The sequence below is a fragment of the Taudactylus pleione genome, unplaced genomic scaffold (assembly GCF_031769625.1).
Source record: "Taudactylus pleione unplaced genomic scaffold, aTauple2 ptg000366l, whole genome shotgun sequence".
Classification (NCBI taxonomy): domain Eukaryota; kingdom Metazoa; phylum Chordata; class Amphibia; order Anura; family Myobatrachidae; genus Taudactylus; species Taudactylus pleione.
In genome coordinates, this window is record NW_028284767.1 from 205,098 (window position 1) to 229,461 (window position 24,364).

Below are 24,364 nucleotides of genomic sequence, written 5' to 3' on the forward strand. Positions count from 1 at the left end.
TGGATTGCATAAACTAATCGGGACAAAAGGGTCAAGTGACACCTGGCCTTTGAAGACAAAGCTTCCTGAATGTAACGTTTGCTCCCACACTAGGGGGCCATGATGCAAATCCAGTACACAGTCACACTGGGTGCTAGAAAGGTCATTTGTAACACTTTATGCTAGCAGTCTTCCTATCATAAACTACCTTAAAGGTCCAGGGATGTATATTAGTGTCATGTCTTGTAGTTGTGCTAATTTGCATCTACCCTGGGAGAACAAAGAACAGTATTTTTGAGTCTGAAAAGGGAGGGGGCTGCTGGGGGAGAGCAGGTCATGGAACTGTAAGGCTCAGCAGTCCACTTCCAGGGAGTAGCTGAGAGCTAAGGAGTGCTCCCCATGTCGGTCTATGGTGGTCTCCCTCCACACAGATCCCCTAAGATCTCAGCGTAAGATACCTTAGGATTCTGACTTTTTATCCTTTACTTTTATCTGTAATCATTTTGTGCAGTTGTTACTGTATGTCTTATTTATTTACCTATTTTTCCTGTATTATAACCCTGGAGATATTTCTCAATAAATCCTAAAACTTTATCAGCGTTGTCTCTGTGCTCTAATGAATTTACGTGCCTGGAGGGGCCCATGCTATATTTGTGAAATAACTGTGAGTTTAGGTGAGATTTAAGTGTCTGGCAAATGTAAGAGTGCTATTTTAATACTCTTCGTGGTGGCTGCTCAGGTAAAACCCACGTCAGAACCACCCAGCTGTGTCAGATTTGTGTATCTGAGCACAGGCTTGGCACGATGTCATTACAAACTGGTGGCAGCAGTGGGACATGATATTTTTGTTTTTATCATAAGAGCTTAAGTGAATTAGCGGTGTGTGCTTCTCAGAAAGTCAGCACCCTAATTTGCCAGAGAGCACACTCAGGGTTAACATTTTTAAAAGACATACTGTGCACAGTTGATCTCTGTTTTCTTCCCTCTCTTGTGTTTCTTTTTCTATCTTTTTCTTTGGCAAAAAGTTTGTGGTCCACAATGACCATGGAGCACCAGCAGTTAAAAAGGCATGAACTGATGGTCATGTGTATGCAGAGGAACATTGCCTGGACTGGCCAGAGCAGAGATCGACTGGTCCGAGCACTCAAGGAGGCTGATCAGAACCTTGCTGCTGAAGGTGGCCATACGAAGGACAACCCTGGTGCAGAAGCTCAGTCTGTGCTGGACCTTACAACAGATGCCCAGCGGGGATCGGACACCTCTGTTGGTCAAGTGAGTCTGCCTTAGAGAATTACCTTCAAACTGCTGTCAGGCATATGAAGGACGTGGATCCTGCAACAACTCTGCAGTTGGTGCAGCAGTACCAAGCGACGGCTGACAGGGAAGCTGAATCTGTAGAACGAAGGGCAGACCGAGAGGCTGCCAAGCGTAGGGCAGACCGAGAGACTGCAGAGTGCCAGGCCGATTGCAAGTTAGAGCTAGAGCTGGCCAGACTCTGCGGCCAGAACACCACCTGTGACCCGGGTAGAAAAAAGCCTGGCACAACCAATTCCCTGTGCTGGAGAAAGACGGCAACCTTGATACATTTCTGAAGGGATTTGAAAGGACTTGCCGACAATTTGCGCTGGAACCCAGCAAATGGGCCAGCTATTTAACACAGGGACTGAGAGGGAAAGCTCTGAAGGTATTTGCTGAACTTCCTCCAGAGCTGGATGGCGATTAGTGTGCCATTAAGTAGGTGCTGCTAAAGCTATTTAACCTCACCCCAGAAGCTTATAGGCAGACATTCAGACACTCAAAGCGCAGTCCCTCTGATACATATATGGGACTGTTAGCGCACTTGCATCAGTGGATTGCTGGATTGAAAGTGACGGACTTTGATAATCTGAAAAATTTCATCCTGCAGGTGCAGTTCCTCACACTGTGCCCTGTGGAGGTGAAAGAATGGGTTATGGACCGTTACCCTAAGTCATCACAAGAAGCTGCCAGCCTGGCTGAAAATTACATTGTGACCAGGGCTCCAGCAGCAAATAAGTAGTTTGGGATGTCTGGGCAGTCGGCCTGGAAGGAGAGGAGTCCTGGAGGGCTCCTCACATTTGCCCTTTCAACAAAACCAGCTGTGGCTGCACCGTTTGGGGGGGTGGCAGGTAAACCTATTTTGGGCGATACCCACAGGTGTTTTAATTGCAACCGTGTGGGGCACATCAGTGCCAATTGTCCCTCCAAGAAGCAATCAACGTCCCTTCCTGTGGGAAGTCTGTGCCAACTGTCCTGTATGCTGGTGGTCCCAGGAGCGACCACGGGATAATCTGCAAGCAGTACAAGTCTGCAACAAGGTAACTATTGGCATGCGTGATTCCGGGGCTGATGTGACTTTGATACACCCCGATTTGGTGTGCCGCAAGAACATTTTACCGGGGAGAACTAAGGCTGTGCAGGGGGTGGGTGGAGTACACTCTGCAGTACGGATTTATTTAGACTGGGGGGGCAGGTTGTGGAATCTGTGATGTTGGGGTACTTGTGGACCTGCCCGCCCTGGTCTTATTGGGGGACAGATCTGGGGAAGATGTCTGCTACATCTGAGATTGACCAAAATGTGGCCCCTGATGTAAAATTGCCTGTCAATATTTTTTCTCCCTAGCTAACACCAATACCTATATGTACTAAAGAGTCAATATGTGCTGAGAATAATGTTGCTACTGCAGGGAATAACATGTTTCAACTTCGGAGGACAGCGACAGAAATGTGTGATTATGCATGTTCTAGCATGGAAACGAGTACTGTAATGTTAGCTAATGATTTTACGACTGTTGCTGCAGTGACTACATGCAGTGCTGTACGAAGGCAAGGAGAGTGTAGATGTAGAAGTACCAGCACTGAAAGAGTGCTGGTCCTTCTACATCTACAGTGTGGAGGACAGTTCACTGGATGGCAGTCCCCCTTCCCCCTCCCCTTCTCTCCTGTGAGACCAGAGGAGGGGGGGGCAGCCTCCCAGTCCACTGCCCTCCACTGACCAGAATGTGTTTAAAATATGTCTCCACACAGACCCAATTCTGGAGTCTGTAAGGGCTCAGGCTAATCAGATGTATACAGAAGGTGACTCAAATAGGATATTTTGGGAAAATGAGTTTTTGTATAGGGAGCACAATGTCAGCACTGAGCATTCCAATTTAATTATTGAAAAGCAATTGATTGTGCCAGAGTCATAAAGGGTCGGTTTATTGAAGGTGGCTCACAAGATTGCCCTGGTAGGACATTTGGGTGTGTCCAGAACCAAGGCCCGGCTAAGACACAATTTTTATTGGCCTGGCATGATGACAGACATAGCTAACTACTGTCGTTCATGTCATGCTTACCAGGTGGTAGGAAGTCAGGTGATGTAAAAAGGGTGCCCTTAATACCCTTGCCAGTTGTCTCAGAAGTGAACCCTTTGAGCGGGTTGCTGTAAACATTGTGGGGCCCCTAGCTATTCCCATTAGCTCTGGGAAGGAATATATTTTGACAGTGGTAGATTATGCCACACAGTAACCGGAAGCAGTGGCTCTGTCATCCATCTGGGCAGATAAGGTTGCTGATGTCCTTATTGCCATATTTTCCAGGGTGGGGTTCCCAAAGGAGATGTTAACGGAACAAGGTACCCAGTTCATATCAAACCTTATGCAGATCCCCTGTAAAAAGATGCATGTGGATCACCTCATTACCACCCCATATCACCCCCAAACGAATGGACTGGTGGAGAGACTTAATAGTAACCTAAAACAAAAGTTGCAGACCTTTGTGGAGTCCCAGGGAAGAGACTGGGAGAAGTTTCTGCTGCACCTCCTCTTTGCATACCACGAGGTGCCACAGGAATCCACCGGACTCTCACCCTTTGAACTCCTATATGGGTGCCGCATGGTTGGCCCTTTAGATCTGTTCAGGGAAGAATGGGAGGGTAAGATGGTCACTTCTGAGCTGTCAGTGGTACACTATGTGGTACAGTTCAGGGAGAAGCTGCAATCCATGATGGGGATGGCGCAGGATAACCTGAAAGCTGCACAGGCGAAACAGAAGAGGTGGTACGATCACCATGTGAGAGAACTCATACTTGAGGTAGGACAGAAGGTTCTGGTCCTATTCCCGCTGTGGCAGAACAAGTTGCAGGCTGCCGGATAAGGCCTCTACTCCATAATACAGCACATCAATGATGTAGATTATATAGTAGTGCAGGAGGCAGGCCGTAAAAGACAGAAACTCTACCACATCAACATGCTTAAGGCGTATCATGACAGGGAAGCGTGTGCTGCAGTTGTGTGTAGCTTGCCTGAGAATGAGCAGGAACCTGACCCCCTGTTAGACCTGGCAGTTGCTGCCCCGGAAGGAGGGTCTCTGACAGACGCTCGCGGAGGTCAGACGCTGTCTGCAGTACAGCTAGGTCAGCTAGCTGACACACTACACCCGTATCAAGCACATTTTACAGGGAAGCCTGGCAAGACACACATAGTGACGCATCATGTTAACACTGGCACCCAAATCCCATTGCGACAGGCAGCCTACCGCACCTCCCCAGAAGTGTTAGTGTCCATGAAAAGGGAGATTGATGAGATGCTACAGCTAGGGGTGATTCAGAGGTTTCATAGTTCGTGGGTGGCCCCTGTAGTACTGGTTCCCAAGAAATGTGGAATTTACCTGATTCTGTGTTGATTACAGGAGGCTGAATGAGGCCACAGTGTTTGATGCATACCCCATGCCTAGGATAGATGACTTGTTGGATCAGCTGGCCAAGGCGCACTACATCACTATCATGGATCTCAGCCGAGGGTACTGGCAGATTCCATTGTCTCCCAAAGCCCATGAGAAGTCCGCATTTATCACCCCATTTGGGCTGTTAGAATTACTCCTAATGCCCTTTGGGATGAAAAATGCCCCTGCATCCTTACAGCGTCTGATCAATGACCTGCTGGCAGGCCAGGAGGGACATGCAGTAACTTACCTGGACGACATTGCTGTGTTCAGCCAGACATGGGAGGAACACCTGGGACACCTTGATAGTGTGTTGCGCAAGACCACTGGAGCAGGTCTGACTATCAAGCCAGAGAAATGCCAGCTTGGCATGAGTGAGGTGCAGTACCTGGGACACTATGTAGGGGGAGGTACTCGGCGCCCAGAACTGAGCAAAGTGGAGGCTATCACAGCATGGCCTATTCCCCGGGACAAGAAGCAGATCAGGTCATTCTTGGGGACTGCGGGGTACTACAGTAAATACGTACACAATCACGGTGCCCTTTCCAAGCCCCTACCCGACCTGACTCAAAAGAAGCGTCCGAATCTGGTCGCATGGATGCCAGACTGTGAGCAGGCCTTCTGAGCCCTGAAGTCTGCCCTGGCTCAGTATCCTGTGCTGCAGGCCCAGGATTTTAAAAGCAGATTTATTCTACAGACTGATGCCTCTAACTACGGTCTGGAAGCTGTCCTCAGTCAAGTAAATGGGCAGGGAAATGAGCACTCAGTCCTCTACCGGAGTAGGAAACTGCTCCTCCGTGAGGTGGCATATGCCACAATTGAAAAAGAATGCTTAGCTATTGCGTGGGCATTGCAAAAGCTGCAGCCGTACCTCTATAGGAGAGACTTCACAGTAATCACTGACCATAACCCGCTCAGCTGGTTGAATAAGATTTCCGGGAGTAGCGGAAAATTGCTGGGATGGAGTCTCACACTACAGCAGTATACTTTTACCATCCAACATAAAAAAAGGGGCAGAGCACTGGAATGCAGATGGACTATCCCGACAAGGCGACGATGTAGAAGCCGTGGCACAGGGAGGTAGGTGATGGATGATTGCCATCTCCCTGCGCCATTTTAAGGAGGGAGGTGTGACCTTCGCCATAGGTTATGGCGATTCATCAAAGCCCCATGTCATGACTTTACGTATTTTTGTGTGCTCTGGATACAGTGTGTGTGTTATCATAATTCTATGTTTCAGGAATGGCTATTTGCTAGGAATGTTTGGACAGTATGTCAAAGCTGGATTGCATAAGTTAATCAGGACAAAAGGGTCAAGTGACACCTGGCCTTTGAAGACAAAGCTTCCTGAATGTAACGTTTGCTCCCACACTAGGGGGCCATGATGCAAATCCAGTACACAGTCACACTGGGTGCTAGAAAGGTCATTTGTAACACTTTATGCTAGCAGTCTTCCTATCATAAACTACCTTAAAGGTCCAGGGATGTATATTAGTGTCATGTCTTGTAGTTGTGCTAATTTGCATCTACCCTGGGAGAACAAAGAACAGTATTTTTGAGCCTGAAAAGGGAGGGGGCTGCTGGGGGAGAGCAGGTCATGGAACTGTAAGGCTCAACAGTCCACTTCCAGGGAGTAGCTGAGAGCTAAGGAGTGCTCCCCATGTCGGTCTATGGTGGTCCCCCTCCACACAGACCCCTAAGATCTCAGTGTAAGATACCTTAGAATTCTGACTTTCTATCCTTTACTTTTATCTGTAAACATTTTGTGCATTTGTTACTGTGGGCTCTATTTACTACAATCCGCATATTGAATGCGGATTGTAGTGTGATATTACCGAGTGAATTCGCATTGCGAATTCAGTCAATATCACAGGGATTTACTATAAATCCCTTGCAGGGACAGAGCTTGTGATAAAGCTCTGTCCCTGTGGATCCCATCCGCACTCTAGTCACGGTATTTTTGGAAAAAATACCGCGACTAAGAGCCCGCGCATGCGCCGACCCACCGTCGCTGCTACCCCCCACCGACGCTAAGCCCCGACCCCCGCAATCACGGTCCCCCACAACCCCCCCTCCCCTCCCGCGACCCCCCCCTCCCTTCATTACACTTACCTGCATCCTCCCGGCCTCCGGTGATCTTCTCCGGGCTTCCCGATCAGGTGATCTCCCATACTGCACTGGGACCCGATCAACCTGATAACCGGGCCACAGTGCACTATGGGAGACCAGCTGACCGGAGAGGAGCCATCACCGGAGGCCTGATCACCGGTCCCTGGATTCAGGTAAGTAAAAAAAAAAATTTTTACATTTTTCTTTTCTTTTTTTTACAGCAATCAGCTTGCGGTCTGTTTAGACCACAAAACTGATTACTGGTACCGGCTCCGACCTCTGCTCTCCCCGTTAGAGCAGAGTGGGAGCCCGGTAACCGAGGTAGACCCTGGATAACGCCACCTCCGGATGGCGTTAATATCCCAGGGCTTCCCCCGGTATTTTTTTACAATTTATTTTTAGTAACTCTGGTCGGATCACATTTCCCATTACAATTATGGGAAATGCAATCTGCTTTACTAAAAATAAGTGATACTAGGGGTTGGAGTAGAATTTTACTAATTCTACTCCAATTGACCTGTAATAACTACAGGTGAAAACTAAAATAATGTGAAAAGGGTGTAAAAACACCCTTTTTCACTTTATTTTAGTAAAAATAATGTTAATAAATAGAGCCCTGTATGTCTTATTTATTTACCTATTTTTCTTGTAATTTAACCCTTAATAAATCCTAAAACTTTATCAGCGTTATCTCTGTGCTCTAATGAATTTACGTGCCTGGAGGTGCCCATGCTATATTTGTGTAATAACTGTGAGTTTAAGTGAGATTTAAGTGTCTGGTGAATGTAAGAGCGCTATTTTAATACTGTTCGTGGTGGCACCTTAGCTAAAACCCACATAACAAGTACACAGCTGTGTCAGATTGGCGTGTCTGAGAGCAGGCTGGGGATAGTGTCATGACAAAGGGCAGCTTACAATACACAGGACAGCCCCTGTAAGAATGATTTGTATGAGCGTACCCCTACAGCAGACAGGGCAGCCCCTGTAAAAATTATTTGAATGAGCGTACCCCAACAGCAGACATGGCAGCCCCTGTAAAAATTATTTGTATGAGCGTACCCCTACAGCAGACAGGGCAGCCACTGTAAAAATTATTTGTATGAGCGTACCCCTACAGCAGACAGGGCAGCCCCTGTAAAAAAAAATTTTTGTATGAGCGTACCATTACAGCAGACAGGGCAGCCCTGTAATAATGATTTGTATGAGCGTACCCCTACAGCAGACAGGGCAGCCCTGTAATAATGATTTGTATGAGCGTACCCCTACAGCAGACAGGGCAGCCCTGTAATAATGATTTATATGAGCGTACCCCTACAGCAGACAGGGCAGCCCTGTAATAATGATTTGTATGAGCGTACCCTTACAGCAGACCAGGCAACCCCTGTAAAATTATTTTGATGAGCATACCCCTACAGCGGACAGGGCAGCCCCTGTAAAAATTATTTGTATGAGCGTACCCCTACAGCAGGCATGGCAGCCCCTGTAAAAATTATTTGTCTGAGCGTAACCCTACAGTAGACAGGGCAGCCCCTGTAAAAATTATTTTGATGAAGGGCAACTTTTCACACTGGGGGTGGGTGAAGAGAGCACCCTTGAAGGACAGAGCACCGCCAGGACAACACAGCACTACAGCCAGCAAGCCAGCCTCTATGGACAGTTCAACAGCCAGCTAATATATGGACAAGGACAACAGTAGCCAGCCAGTCCCTATGTATATGGACAACAGTAGCCAGCCAGCTCAGCTTTTCACACTGGGGGTGGTTGAAGAGAGCACCCCTGATGGACAGAGCACCCCCAGGACAACACAGCACTACAGCCAGCAAGCCAGCCTCTATGGACAGTTCAACAGCCAGCCAATATATGGACAAGGACAACAGTAGCCAGCCAGTCCCTATGTATATGGTCAACAGTAGCCAGCCAGCCCAGCTTTTCACACTGGGGGTGGGTGAAGAGAGCACCAGTGAAGGACAGAGCACCCCCTGGCCAACACAGCACTACAGCCAGCACCTATGGACAGGACAACAGCCAGCCCCTATATGGACAAGGACAACAGTAGCCAGCCAGCCCCTATGTATTGTATATGGACAACAGTAGCCAGCCCGCCAGCCCCTATGGTCAGCGTCAGCAACAGCTCCCAGCTCCCTCCCTCCCTCCCTCTTTACAGTAGCCAGCCAGCAGTACTTTATTATTTTTTTATAACTAAGTGTAACAAGTAAGTAACACACAAAACAAGCTCCCAGCTCCCTAACTCTGCACACTCCACAGCCGGAATGAAAAATGATCACGAGACCTTTATAGAATCCAAAACCCGTGAGAGTCCGACAGCGGGATGATGACGTTTTGTCTCGTTTCGGGAACCGAGTCTGGTGGAGAAAATCCGAGCCGGACTCGGTTCCCGGCTCGGATTGGGGGGGCTCGGGGGGTGGGGTCAGATTTCGGAAATCCAAACCCGCTCATACCTAGTTTATATACATGTGTGCCTCCCCAGCTATTGACCTCATCGCATATCACTGGCAGAAACAATAAGTGGATGATAGTTAAAAGGCTACAGGTTTTCTTTTTGCCACCCTCCCATAAAATGCATATTTGTGAGGTGACCGGCTATTATTATTCCATCTCTGACAATGGCAGACTGCGACTCTGTCATATGTGCCTTATGCCTCTTAGTGGCCACCCTAACTAATGTACTTCTTTTCTAGTCGCTAAGTTCTACACACTGAGTTGCCAAATTATTATGACCACTGGTTTATGACTTTTCCCTTAATATGGCTTGAACTCTTCTAGGCATGGATTCTACTAACTGTCTGTATGTTTCTTGTGAGATTTTAGCCCAAATGTGATGAACCGCATCAGACAGTGCGTAAAGGTTTGCTGGTTGCAAATCCAGAAGGTTTCATGCTTTATGCTCTTGTCTGCATATCCTCACCCTACCATCTGCATAGTGTAATTGAAAACATGATTAGTGTAATTGAAAACATGATTCGTCAGATGACCTGTTTCCCTTTATTTACAGTACAATTCCTGTGTTCCTGAGAAAACTGTAAGTATTTTACCTAGTTTGCAGCAGATATCAATGACGTACTGACAAGCCTTCTGCTTCTGTAGCCTATACTATGTAATGTGCAGCATACTGTTTGTTGAATTTTTCCCTGATTCAGATTATCAGTAATCTGATGCACTGTTGCCCGCCTGTGGGACTGAACAGGTCTACCCACTTTGTTCCACTCAAGCATCCAGTAGCCGTTTATGACCACAGGCCTTGCGCTCAGACCCAGTTTTGTTTCAGCTTGTTTGTGAAAGAATGCCTCACATAAATAGCATAGTTTTAATGGCAAGTGATCAATCTCCAAAAACATTTTTGATATTTAATATTTAGCACATAAATCAGGGATTATGGGGTGTATTTACTAAGCAAAGTTAGGAGACAGAGTGAAAAGTGATAAGGTGCCAGCCAATCAGCTCCCAACTGTCATTTTTCAAACACAGCCTGTGAGATGACAGTTGGGAGCTGATTGGCTGGCACCTTATCACTTTCTTATCACTTTTGACTCTTTCTCCTAACACAGTGCTTAGTAAATAGACCCCTTAATGTTATATTTAATAATGCATATGAAAGCTTTGAACAAAAACTGAATAACCATATAAAATAACAACACATGAATGGTACAGTTTTCTACAATATTCAAACAAATGCTGCACAGATGCCAATGCATTGATTAAGTGTGATCCTTAACTATTTACTTTTTGTGTGTTTACTATTTTTATTTTTTTCTGATGATATCATCAAAAGCAAAACACTATTCAGCAAACACAATTTATTATAAATTCCAGTCCAAGAAGAACTGTGACAGAATTATTGGGAGGCTAGAGGCAATTATTACTTTGAAGTTGCTGTTGAGATCAACTTTTATGTAATACAACAGACGTGTTGTCTGCAGAAAAACAATGACTGATTGTGTCAGAGTTTTATACTGTGTCTTTTGGTGTTATGCCCTTTTTTATACTATATTTAGTAGATTACATGATCCACTTAATGTTAGACAAGGAGCATTCAGCGCTACCTCTGTTCACGGCCAAGAGCCGGCTGGTACTAGGACCTGCTGCAGCTCTTTCCCAGCGGTCTGACCTCTGACATGCGTTACTGCACATGTGCACCTTGACCAGCATCTTTCTCCATTAGAGTCTATACTGTATGGACACTTCCCTGAGATGCTTCACTCTACAGAGTGTGCCCCAATACCCTGTGCCACAACTGCTTACCATACGGAGCATACCTCTACTCACCACCAGGGCATCTGGACTCATACTAGCCGGTGTCCTACAATGCCAAGCATACCCTATACACTCTAGGCTGTATCTGCAACCTATACCTGTTATTACGCCACCGGTTTATACTTGGTTAACAAACCTTCCACCTGGTTAAGTTACATGTGTATACTAACTGCCACTCACACATCCACAGCGCATCCAGCGCAGAACCCAAGCACCTTGCTAATAGGTTCTGAGCCCCAGGTCGCTGGGGCTATCAATCTTCTAATACCTGGGTAGTCAATAATTAGAACAATAATGGGACACTGAATTTATAGTGGTATGTTTTAAATGCTTTGGAGAATTGTGTAAATGCAGAATCCAATATAATAATTTCTGCCAGCCTTGGACAGTTTTACAAAACTGTACTCTCAGCATTGTTGTCTAAATACTATAGTTTTAGAATGTGTTAATAGAATAAAATTGAAGCATCAGATCTAGCAGGAAGAGGGGCTGATATTTCATATTTAGTCCAAACCACTTGTACTGTGCATATTATGTGCAGTTTAGTGACTCAAACATGATTTTATATTGTTAATGGTCACTCTGTGATCTTTCTGATTCACGTGACTATGACATATATTAGTGTTAAACAGTTTGTCAATCATATTATATCATTAATAAACACACTTCATGTGCCCTGCAAAAGGCCTTGGTCTGGATGGTTCAATAATCTTAAAAAGAAAAAGCAACCAGCTGCGCTGTCAGCCAGAAAACAACCCCTTGAATAAACAGAGCAGCTCACACATGCAGGATCTGCACCTGCTAAAATGGACAATAGAAAAAAGTTGAGTGGAGCGCTGGTTTAATCAAGTGACCACACTAATTAATGCAAATGATTTATTACAAAAATAGAACAGTAAAATACATAAAATACATACAATTCAACAGTATTTGTACAAACTGTGAAGAACTAGAGTGCGCTACAGGCAGGGCTGCCATCAGAAATTATGGCGCCCGGGACTGACAAAACAGGCAGGGCCCCTTCTCTTGGGTGGCGGGGGGCAGTTTTTCAGAGATGGGCGTTGCTGTGGATAATGTGTATGGAGCTACAGCGGAGGTGGGGCATCAATTGATGCACAAACCAGTTTAAAAACTTTTTACAAAATTTGGGCTGTATGGGTGGGTATTATAACATGCTAATCTATCATATAAAGGTCAGGGTAAGAGCAGGGGCACCGAGAGGGGGGGGCGGGTACATTTTACCTGGGCCTGTACTTCCAGAGGGGCATGGCGAGGGCCCGGGTCTGGCGGCGCCGCCCCCCCTCCCTTCCTCCGCCATCACTCGCAGCAGCCGATGTAGTGGGCGATTGCTCGCGACTGTTAAGCAGCAGCCACAGCAATCTCCTATGCCTGAGGGGGGAGCGATTACACTGATCGCGCCCCCCCTGGCTTTGCTTCGAGCTGAGGGGCTCACAGCAATCCCTACCCGGTGCGTGTAGTGGTGCTGCAAAAGTATGTTTTTTTTGTTTGTTTGTTTTTTTGCTCAAGGGGGCGTGGCCACATCTACCACGATTAGGCCACGCCCCCTCTTTACCTGGGCCCCACAGCGCTCTCTACGCCTCTGTGTAAGAGAGCAGGGTGAGGGTGTGAGAGCAGGGTGAGGTGGGTGTGAGAGAAGGGTGAGGGTTTGAGAGCGGGGTGAGGGTGTGGGTGTTAGAGGATGGTGAGGGTGTGGGTGTGAGAGCAGGCAAGAGTGCAGTGTGAGGGAGTGAAAGTGCAGGGTGAGGGGGTGAGAGCAGAGTGAGGGTGTGAGAGCGGGAGTCTCTGTACCTGGTATACTGTATCTCCACCACAGGAATATCTGTATGTGAAGTGGGATCCCCCTAAACCTCTCCTGCTCCTGCCCGTCCAAGCAGTTCTTCTTCACCAACATGTGGCAGCGGCTGTAGGTAGCTTCTCCCCTGCCGCTGCTGCTTCCTCCCTCCCGGCTGCTCTCTTCCTAGCACAACCTCCCCCGCTGGCAGGCGGTTGCTGTAATGCTGCTCCTGCTCCAGGCATGACGCTCACACTCAGAGAGAGAGAGGGGCCTAGGTGGCAGCTATGACTTGCTCGAAGTCGGTACCAACTTGAAAATGAGGACCCGGGCCCCATTTCTCTCTGGGACTATAAGAAATAGGATAGACACAGCTCACCAGCGCATTCACATAAAGCAATGGTTATAAGTTATATAACTTATAACATATAAAACCACAATGGTAAGGTAAGTAATCTTTTACAAAGAATTCAAATCCTTCTGTAGTAACACTGGGGCTATGCTGATAGCAGTAGTTCACCGGCAACTTGCAATAATGTAACACAGTCTTTGAGCCTTGAGAAAATAAGGTCAACGCTGAGGCTATGCTGATAGCAGTAGTTCACCGGCAGCTTGCAATAATGTAACACAGTCTTTGAGCCTTGAGAAAATAATGACAACACTGGGGCTATGCTGATAGCAGTAGCTCACCGGCAACTTGCAATAATGTAACACAGTCTTTAAGACTTGAGAAAATAGGGACAACACTGAGGCTATGCTGATAGCAGTAGTTCACCGGCAACTTGCAATAATGTAACACAGTCTTTGAGACTTGAGAAAATAGGGTCAACGCTGAGGCAATGCTGATAGCAGTAGTTCACCGGCAGCTTGCAATAATGCAACACAGTCTTTGAGCCTTGAGAAAATAAGGTCAACGCTGAGGCTATGCTGATAGCAGTAGTTCACCGGCAGCTTGCAATAATGTAACACAGTCTTTGAGCCTTGAGAAAATAAGGACAACACTGGGGCTATGCTGATAGCAGTAGTTCACCGGCAACTTGCAATAATGTAACACAGTCTTTGAGCCTGAGAAAATAGGGACAACACTGAGGCTATGCTGATAGCAGTAGTTCACCGGCAACTTGCAATAATGTAACAGTCTTTGAGCCTTGAGAAAATAAGGACAACAGTGAGGCTATGCACATAGCAGTAGTTCACCGGCAACTTCAATAATGTAACACAGTCTTTGAGCCTTGAGAAAATAAGGACAACAGTCTTCCTAAATGCCTATGCCACAAATTACTACCAGCAGAATTGCCAGCTGTGGTTAAATAGGGGCTAAATAAACAATTAGTATATATTACACCACAGAAATTGACAACTGTCTAAAATCACAGCTGACATGCACCTTGTGCTAAGAGATGACAGCAAAGGTAGTATACATTACATCAGCATGAATGTACTTTAAAATGGATATCGGCAACAAGCAGTGTATAAAAGTCACTTTACATTAACACCAATACCAGCAAGTGATCAAACATTTCATGGCAAACTAATAATCAGCATTGACAACAATAACACAGCGAGCAATGAACAGCTTTACAGAGTGTTGTAACAGATAAAGAGCCACGGAGAGCCACTATCCACCACTTTAGCTAACACACGAGTCAAACAGTAAACAGAGCCACATGGCATTACATTTAGTTTAAAGATAAACATAGAACATATTATACATCACCCACGGTGGCATCGGACATGAGCTGACACCCATAAATCACGTCCCCTCCTGGACATGAGCCAGAGGTTCACAGGAAAGAATATGACCACCAATACAATTCTTGGGGAACAGAAGAGGTGACCTATCTTTCACTTGCCCCCTATTTCAACACTTTACCTAATTTAAAGACTCTTTCAATGAGAGTTTATATGGCAGGCTAGTATAAACTGATAAACCCCCTCTATGCGCCTAAGAGCAGGTACTGGGCATAACTGCATGGCGGCAGCTCCTAGGAGGGGAGAAGGGACCCACTAAAAAAGACTGGGGACCCAGTAGAAGGCACCTAGAGAAGAGGGTGAGGGGGTGTCCCAGCTGGATGATACTATAAAAGGCAAGAGCTGCACTCAGGGGAAGAAAGGAGGCAAGAGCTTAGCAGAGGGAGGTCTGGTGTTCTTACCCATGGCTGTGGCTGTTCAGCCCCCCACGATGTCCAGGGAAACTCCGGGATGCTAGGCACCACACCGGAGCTCCCAGCTGCAGGCCTCCAGCAGGTATTTTACAAGGAGCAACAGGTGTAAAATCCCTTTCCACAGGGACTCTGTCCGACAAACAAACAGCAGCAGGAGGGGTCCTGAAGCACTCTTCCTCTGGGGCTGCCTTTTCTTCTGCCCGTGCGTGTGCCATCAGGGTTTTTGTCACTGGCAGGACCTTTTCCTCAGCTGGGGCTTCATCCGCGACGATGAAGCGATGAGACCTCCTTCCCAGGCAGTTCCTCGTCACTGGCAGGACCTTTTCCTCAGCTGGGGCTTCATCCGTGACAATGGAGCGATGAGACCTCCTTCCCAGGCAGTTCCTCTTCTCTTCCAGCATGCGCAGACTTCCACATGCGGCGCCTCCTGATAACAGGCACTTAGGAAGGCAATCCTTTATTCAGAGGGGGCTTCTTCCAAAGCAGGGTCCTCTATGCAAGTCCCGAGGCAAGCTTCCTCAAGGGACTCACATCCAGCATCAGTGCACCTCTCCTGGCAGGTTGAATAGGTAGCCTTCCGGGTTAATGTGAAGTCTGTTCATTGTAATCCAGGGCAAACATAAGAGTTATAACATCCTTATTTTTACAGTTCCAAGGGCACTCCACTGAAACTCCTTACAGACAGCACCAGGTGCAGAATTTTTAATTCAGGGTAACACAGGGATACTCTCCCCTATTGTATGACCAGACTCTGGGCACTCCACAGACAAATCCTCCCTAACTCAGTACTGACAGCCCTGGGGAGGGTATATTATAAACTCTTCCATATTCTCCGCCCTGTCGGTCCAGCATCTATGAGTGGACAGAGGGGACTCAGCAACAGGCCGCCTACAGGGATCTCTGCCTGGACACCCAGGCTACCAATCAATGGGGCAGGATTTTCCCTCCTAAATGGGTCGCTGACCAAGGGGCACTTTCTGCCTCCCTGTTTGCACATGCTCAGTGGGGTTCAGGGAGAGCAAGGTCAGTCAAAGTTCACTATACCTGCCTATTATAAGGAATGGGGCTGCAGTATATCTATGTGTACATACATTAAAAAAAATATTGGGGGACCCCTATTTGGGACACAAATATGGGGGTACCACACTTACCTTTAGGACGATCGGGATTTCCTCCTCTGTCGGGCTGCTTCTGCAGCCGGCGGTAAATCATACCGAATGCCTAGACAATATGTGTTGTGAAAGATATTGGTGAAAGATTTCCATTGAAATTTCCATCACTAGTGATGTCAGTGGAGAGCTTCCGGCTCAAAAAGAGCCAAAAGCTCTCCGGGGCTTACGACAAGGGAGACCCTACCCTTGGGTCTCGTCGTAAGCCCCGATAGTCGCGATGGTCTTGACCATCGCGACCATCACCTTAGGCGGTCGTAAGGCTGTGGGTGTTAACCCACAGCCTTACCACCGCAAAGGAGGACGTCTTGAAAATTCAAGACGTCCTCCCCTCATTCAGACCGACCGCACGCTCTGTGCGACCGGCTCTGAATGAGGTCCTGAATGTACTCCCTGTGTTTGTGTGGTTTTCCTCTGGGTGCTAATTGGATTCTGACAAAAGTAACACTAGTGTGTATGTGTGTGTGCTTTTATTTGTGGGAAATTTACACTTTGCAAGTTACCATGAGGCTTGGACTTATATGAATGAAGTACAGTATAAGGGTATATAGAATAGCCTGTGAGCTGCAGTCACTCACAAGATTTTAGCAATTTAAATTAGCTGCTAGATTTAAAGTGGCAATTTTTTATAAGCTAAAACCAATTTGATTTTACCTTTTAAGGAATTGATGCTTTAAATCACTGACATTTCGCATCTGCCTGCAAATTTCTGGCTATTATATATGCGCTATATTCTCTGAACAGTGCTGTGAAAATGGTTGGAATCGACGAGTCAAGGATTTTTAACATGTTGAATTTCCTCGGTTCCCTGATGGATTGGCTTTCGCAGAACAGGGAATCAGGCCGTAGATGTATGGCCTGTAATGGACAATTTCTATTCCCAGATTCTGATCCGAAAATGGTTGGATTCATCGAGTCAGGGATTTTGAACTTCCCAGATTTCCTGACAGTTTGGCAATCATTGATGTTCACTGAACAGCAATTTTTATCACCATTGGCGGCTCGACAGAACAGGGAATCGGGCCATAGTTATATAGGCCCGCATTAGTCACTTGTCACAAAAACCGGGGCTTAGTCATTCTTATCCTGTCCAGTTTTGCTTTTTGAAGGTGGGTTATCCTGTCCCAGAGTGCTATCAATCCATTTCCTGAGGTTCATGGGCACAGCCATGTTGTCTCTGCTCAGGTGAGCACCAATATCCAGTCTACCTGTCTCCTGCACTCAAATGACTACTTCGACCTATCTCTGACAAGTGCGCCCTTTTTAAGACTGCACCTGACACAGGTACCTTGTTGGAACAAAGTGGTTCTTTTCCTCCCTGTGATCTCACTCACTAGTGAGTAAGTGCTACCTCCAATCCACTACTTGAAGCTGCACTGCTGGATTTCTGCAGGCTGCTGCCTCTGAGTTATTCCATTAACTCTGCAGTCCTATGCTGTATGCTGCTTCCAAGCCTGCACCTTCCAGCTGGTGTTCAAGTACCAGTTCCAGTCCGGCTCTACTACTGATACTCTTACCGGTCTCACTTCAGTCCAACCCCGCAGTCTCACTCTGGCTGGCTACTGCTCTCTCCGGTCGTACTACGGTACAAGCCTGCAGGACCTCCCCAACTGACTGTTGCTCTCTCTATCTGTGGGTTCACTCCAGTTACTCTGCTGCTCTACCTCTGGACCCAGTTTGATTCATGATTCCAGGTCCACTCTGATTACTCTGCTGCTCATCCGAGTCCACTCCAGTTATACTGCTGCTTTACCTCCAGTTCCAGTCTGGTACAAGCCTCCACTGCCACTCTGACTACTCTGCAGTTACCTCCAGTCCCAGTCCGGTTCAAGCCTCCAGTTATATCCTGGCTACTTTGCAATCACCTCTTGTTACAGTCTGGTTCAAACCCCTGGTTTCATCCCATTTCCATATCTGCAACCTCCAGTTCTTATCCAGTTCATCTATTATCCAAGTCTACAAATGATTCTGCAGTTCCAACCTGCTTGTATTCTGAAGTCTCTTGGCATCTCAAAGACTCTCCTAGTGCTTCCAGTACCAAGTATGCCGCAGTGACCTCATCTACTAGGAAGTCCCCAGGGTATGTCTTTTCTGCTCATTGCAGGTTCAAGTGGACTTTATCCTCACTGTACTTCAGTTTACTCCTGTACTGCATCATAATGTTTTAACTTAACTTCTGACCTACTCTGGGACTGACTACTCACCATACCATTGGTACCTCTATAAATTATGGTTGTGGTCCTCCCCTAGAGTGTTGGGGTTCGTGCTGAGTCTCTGCTACAAACATTCATTCCAGTTGTTGGCAACTGGGTTGAAGATCTAAGCTCCTCTTTGAGGATTTAGGACCTGATTCAGACCCGTTCACTAGGAAGCGTTCGCACGCAGGCAGCCAATGTTTGTATTCTGCGCATTCATATGCACTGCAGTGCGCATTCGTGAACTATTCCGAGCGACCAGGAAGCATACGCTTGCCTTGCATAGACAGCCCGGCTGAATAAGTGAAAGGACAAGCCGTTTGTGGGTGGTAACAGGGGATGGCCACTAGAAACGAGGGAGTGGAGGTGCGAACACAGGCATGCCTGAGCGTCGTTTCAGAGGCGTGCATAATTAACATGCATAATTAACAGGCAGCGTCATAGTACACGTCACCTGGTTGTATTCACACTGAAGTGCTTGTGGTAGGGTATAGTCAACCACAAGCGCAACGTTCGCTTCCGATTGTAGCAGATGTACCGATGGTTACATACACTTCCTGGAGATGACGTGCGCAAGAGGGCATCTTAAGACAGGCTGGTGGGCATCTGCATACACAGGGCAACCGAATGCCAAGACATAGTGGGCGTGCTTAGGCCTTGCCGTGCGATTAGCCAAATTTGCATACGCATCGAGCGGGCGTACACATCTAGCAAGCGGGTCTGAATCGAGCCCTTAGACTCCAGTGACACTGCTCTGTTAATTGGTCTGCAGCAACCATTAGCAGATTGTAGACTGGCTACTGATTACCTGAAATACTCGCTGTGCTACCTCCTGAGTTTTCGAACACTGGTTCCAGCCCCTTATCAGTTAGGGCTTTTCACACCCTTTTCACATTATTTTAGTATCACCTACAGTTACTACAGGGCAATTGGAGTAGAATTCGTAAAATTGTACTCCAACCCCTAAGTATCACTTATTTTTTAGTAAGCAGATTGCATTTCCCATAATTGTAATGGGAAATGTGATCTGACCAAAGTTACTAAAATTAAATTGTGAAAAAATACCGGGGAAATCCCGGTGATAATAACGCCACCTGGAGGTGGCGTTATCCAGGGTCTCCCCCGGTTACCAGACTCCTGCTCCACTCTAATGTGCAGAGCAGAGCCGGGAGCCGGCCCCAGTGATTAGCTGTTCGGTCTAAACAGACCACACGCTGATACACTGTAAAAAAAAAAAGTAAAAATAAAATAAACTTACCTGAGTCCAGGGACCGGAGTTCGGGGCTCCGGTGATGTCCTCTCTCCGGTCAGCTGGTCTCCCATGTTGCACTGGGGCCCGGTCGTCACCTGACAGGGTCCCAGTGCAGTATGGGATGTCAGCTGACCGAAGCGACAGATTACATCACCGGAGGCCCGATAACTGCAGGTACTTGTAATTAAGGGAGGGGGGGTTGCGGGGGTCCGCGATCATAGGGGTGGGGCTTAGCAACAGGGGTGGGGCTTGGTGACGGAGGTAGCAGTGGCGGCCGGCTCATGCGCGGGGCACCTGTCACAGTATTTTTTGCGAAAATACCGTGATAAGGCTCCGGAGCAGATTCGCAGGGACAGAGCTTTCTCGCAAGCTCTGTGCCTGCAAGGGATTTGTAGTAAATCCCTGTGATATTGCCTGAATTTGCAATTCAAATTCAGTCGGTAATATCACACTATAACCTGCATTACAAATGCGGATTGTAGTAAATAGAGCCCTATATCAGATAAGAGGTTGAGTTTCACTCATTTGGTTTCAGGGGCAGACTGGGAGCCTTGTAGGTGTCTCTGACCTCTCCGAAGGCCCCGGACATTTACCACGAGTCTCACCCATGAGTAGACCTCTGATTATACCACTACTATTCTGCATCTCTCACCCCAGTCCACGGGTCCTGACTCAGATCTAAAAACCCTAAACGTGAGATCACTACTTTACCAGCAAATGGAGCTTGTCAGAGACTGGGCCACTACTGTGACAAAGTATTTCCGGGGGAAAGGTGGTTGATAAGAATACTATGGTGCAGTGATTATCTGGTTTGTGCTGGGTAATGCATTTGTCATAATCCTGCAACATGCCTTCATAAGAATGCTATAAGCATTTAGTGAATTGCTGTGTTTTTAAAAAATACTTGCCTAGGTTAGGTTTTGTATTAAGAAGTAACAGTGTCAGGTAAAGGGTAAGATTTACAGAGCATCCTGGAAGTATCGGTAGGTATCTGAAGTCACTCTAAGTTATTCGGAGGGGACTCTTCTCTTATTGGCAAGGGAGAAAAGGGCATTAGTATTCCCGGGATTGTGACATACTCATTTTTTTCAACCCCATTCAAACACCATTGTTGACTAGGGATTTTTTTCTAGCTATTTCTGACAAAACAAATATACTAGTGGAGGAATGGTGATTTTCAGAAGTGAATTTGAGCATTCCTCCCAACTGCTTTATGCAGAAAAGTCCTGATTGTAGGGCCCACTCCCTCCTTCCCAACAGAGCAGCTTTGTTTTGATGCTACTGGCAGTTGGAAAGGTATGTTCTATTCTCTAATGCTCTGCTGGATGTTCATCAATCTATAGTGTGCATGCCATGTAAGTTGTGTTTTCAGGTGAGGGGAATGGGATAGGGGACTGCCCTTGATGTCAGAAGCACTGGTCACATCCCTGGGATGTGTGACCATGCCTCTTTAACCACATGCCTGGTGTGGTCGCATCAGATGAGACCAGTCAGAAATGCCCAGTGAGCAGGTGCTGGAAGATCAAGTACCAGCAGCCACCAATCTCAGAGGAACCTACCGATCCCTCTGCATCCTTGCACTCTGCCCCAGTGTCTGCCGTGCTGCAGATCACTACTGATCCGGCAGCTCAGCAGCACCCCCCACCCAGCCCCTACAGGGAGGACCAGCCAATGGGGAACTGTAAGTCAAGCAGCCCTCAGCCCTCCAGTGTATACCCAGCTATTACAGTGAGGAGCACCCACTGAGGAAATGTAAAGTCACAAAAGCGCACTTTTCCGATGATCGATGCTTTGATAAATCTTTGTTTGTTGTTTAAGAGATCAATTGTAATTTTATGTGTTTAAAAAAAAAATTGTAATAAAATCCTGTTGGATAAGTTTTAAATAGATGTTCTTGAACTAATTCAATCACAAAAAAACCCGACAATTTCTGAACGTTTTTTGGATAAAATATAAACCATTTAAATAGTTAATGCATTTCCACGCCTCCATTCTATGCACAAAGGCGCACAAGTAATTGTTCCAATTCCAGAACAGTAAATGGTTTGAGAGCTTAATTTAATTAAGTTAATTGTATCTAAAACCACAGAAGTGTAATTAAGTAAACACTGTTGAAAATAAGACACGTTTTACTTTTTTACTTCTAGATCTGATTTACCACTACTGGCACAGTTAAGATTTCTATTATGTTTTCTCATAAAACAAATTTATGGTAGGTTTTTCCTATTTATATAGCACATTCTAATGCTGGCCATACACGCTGCAATTATCGGGACAATCCGCCCGATATCGGCGGATCGCCGCGATAATTGTAGCGTGGGGGGGGGGGCGACCGAGGGTTAAATATTGCTCGGTCGGGCATGGTGGATTGTCCAGCATGCCCGTCCGATGCGATATTTACCCGGTAACTGTCGGCCGCATCGGGCAGTGTATGCCCAGCGTGGTAGACAGACATTTCCTGTGTTCCTTCCTACGGAAGGAACAGGGAAATGTCTCCTCCCCCGGGGGCGGAGCGCAGATGTCGGGCTATACATTGTGAGATTTCTCTCACAGTGTATGCCGCGGACATCTGCGGCTGGCAGCCGGCCAGATAAAATGTCTGTCGGTCTGACAGACATTTTTTCTTGCCGTGTATGCCCAGCATAAGCGACAGATAATCAGGAAAGTGCATGAATATATATCCAGTTGTAAACTTCATGCACTGTACAAGTGCACAACTTGCATCCTTATGTGGATCTGCAAATATCTTACAAGGAGCGTGCGCTTGCATGCAAGTTAAGCTTGTACCTCTGAGATCTTGAAATCTGTTAGTTACAACATGTGCATTTTGCACCTTCGTAAAACCCAGGATCAAGCTTTGGAGTTGTTGTTGATGATGATGATGATAGATGCATTGTTATTCCAGATGCATCCATATGCTAAAGTAGATTTAAAGTTTCATTACAGTTTCTTAAGATATTTACATATCAAAACACAGGACCTGATTCAGCAAGGATCGCAAGTAAGAGATTGCATGTACCTGGCCGCTGCGAGAATATACTATTACTAATGAATGCATATGCACGGCATTCGCAGCACAAGATGCAGACGCCCAGCACTACATAAAGCCAGCCCACCTCCCTGTACTCTATGCTTGATCAGTACGCAGGCTTTCGAAAACATTGGTAATATCGAGAACCATCGAACCCATATGCAAAACTGTGGTAGCCCTGACCGGCCACAGAATTGTGACAGCTTCCTGTGTACATCGAGACGTACGGCTGCGTATGCCCGCCGCACGAGCTTAATTATGCACGCCCCTGTAACGCCAAACGCACAGGCACGCCTACGTTCGCACGACCACCCCCTGCAAATGGCACTTCCTGTCAATCAGCATCGGAGGTATCTCCGTGCTAACTGCGTATGCCGTGCGATCCCTTACTTGATCACATTGAGAAACACACACATGCGCAGAGACGCAACATCGGCCAACTGCGAGAGCGAATTCTTACTTGTGATCCTTGCTGAATCAGGCCCACAGACCTAGAAATGCAATTGTGTCTGTGTATCTTTGCTCATTTGCAATTGGAACATCTTTACATTCAACTCTTAAGTAGGCTGTAGGTGTTTTTTTTTTGCAAAGCACTCCTGATGTAAATGTAGCCATGCTTTTTGTTATATGTGCACCTTAAGTGTTAATGCGTTTGTATGAAACAAAGGTGCTTGCATTAGGTGAATCTAATTCAAAGACATAATTTACCTGCATTCTTGAGGACCCACGTGAAATATGAGTGGGTTGTGCCATTCAGTCAGGTCATACCAGTTTGTCCAGACCTACCCACTTCACTGTTTACTGTACACACAGACAATTTGAGTAGTCCACCACATCAGTTCTCTATAGCAAATCCTTATTCACAAAAAAACAACAGGGGAATTTGGAAGCTGCAAATAAAACAATGTGCAGAAAACATTGGAATGGCATCTACAACATCTGATTATGCCACGGCAATGGAATAATCTTCACTAAATATGTTTGATATAGTTTTACATTGAGAATTCTATTAGAACATCATATATGGAAATAAACTAAAATGAACTAAATATTGTCAGACGCAGAAAACCACAATCTGCAGATCAGGTTTGCTGATATGGTAGACGAATAGAAAAATCAACAGGGGTGTGAAAGTATAGCACTCATATGCTACCAGTCATAAAGCAGAGGCACTAGTTACTAGTGAATACTTTTTGGGTTGCTTATGAGAATATTATTATCCTTTATTTATATGGCACCACAAGGGTTCCACAGCGCCTTACAAAGCACATAAACAAATGAGCACACAAGAAAAATAGTTATTAACAATACAAACAATGCAGAACAAATACATGATTTATAGACATTGCTGCATAACACTTATGCTGGGCATACACGGCAAGATAAAATGTCTGTCAGACCGACAGACATTTTATCTGGCCGGCTGCCAGCCGCAGATGTCCGCGGCATACACTGTGAGAGAAATCTCACAGTGTATAGCCCGACATCTGCGCTCCGCCCCCGGGGAGGAGACATTTCCCTGTTCCTTCCATAGGAAGGAACACAGGAAATGTCTGTCTGTCGGCCACGCTGGGCATACACTGCCCGATGCGGCCGACAGTTACCGGGTAAATATCGCATCGGACGGGCATGCTGGACAATCCAGCATGCCCGACCGAGCAATATTTAACCCTCGGTC

At 46.5% G+C, this 24,364-nt stretch overlaps 1 protein-coding gene across 1 annotated transcript in view; it reads left to right on the forward strand.

Annotated features, from left to right (window-relative positions):
* Positions 1-24,364, forward strand: part of SACK1E (scaffolding CK1 anchoring protein E) — a 125,573-nt gene that overhangs the window by 13,821 nt on the left and 87,388 nt on the right. The gene's annotated exons all lie outside the window — the stretch shown is intronic.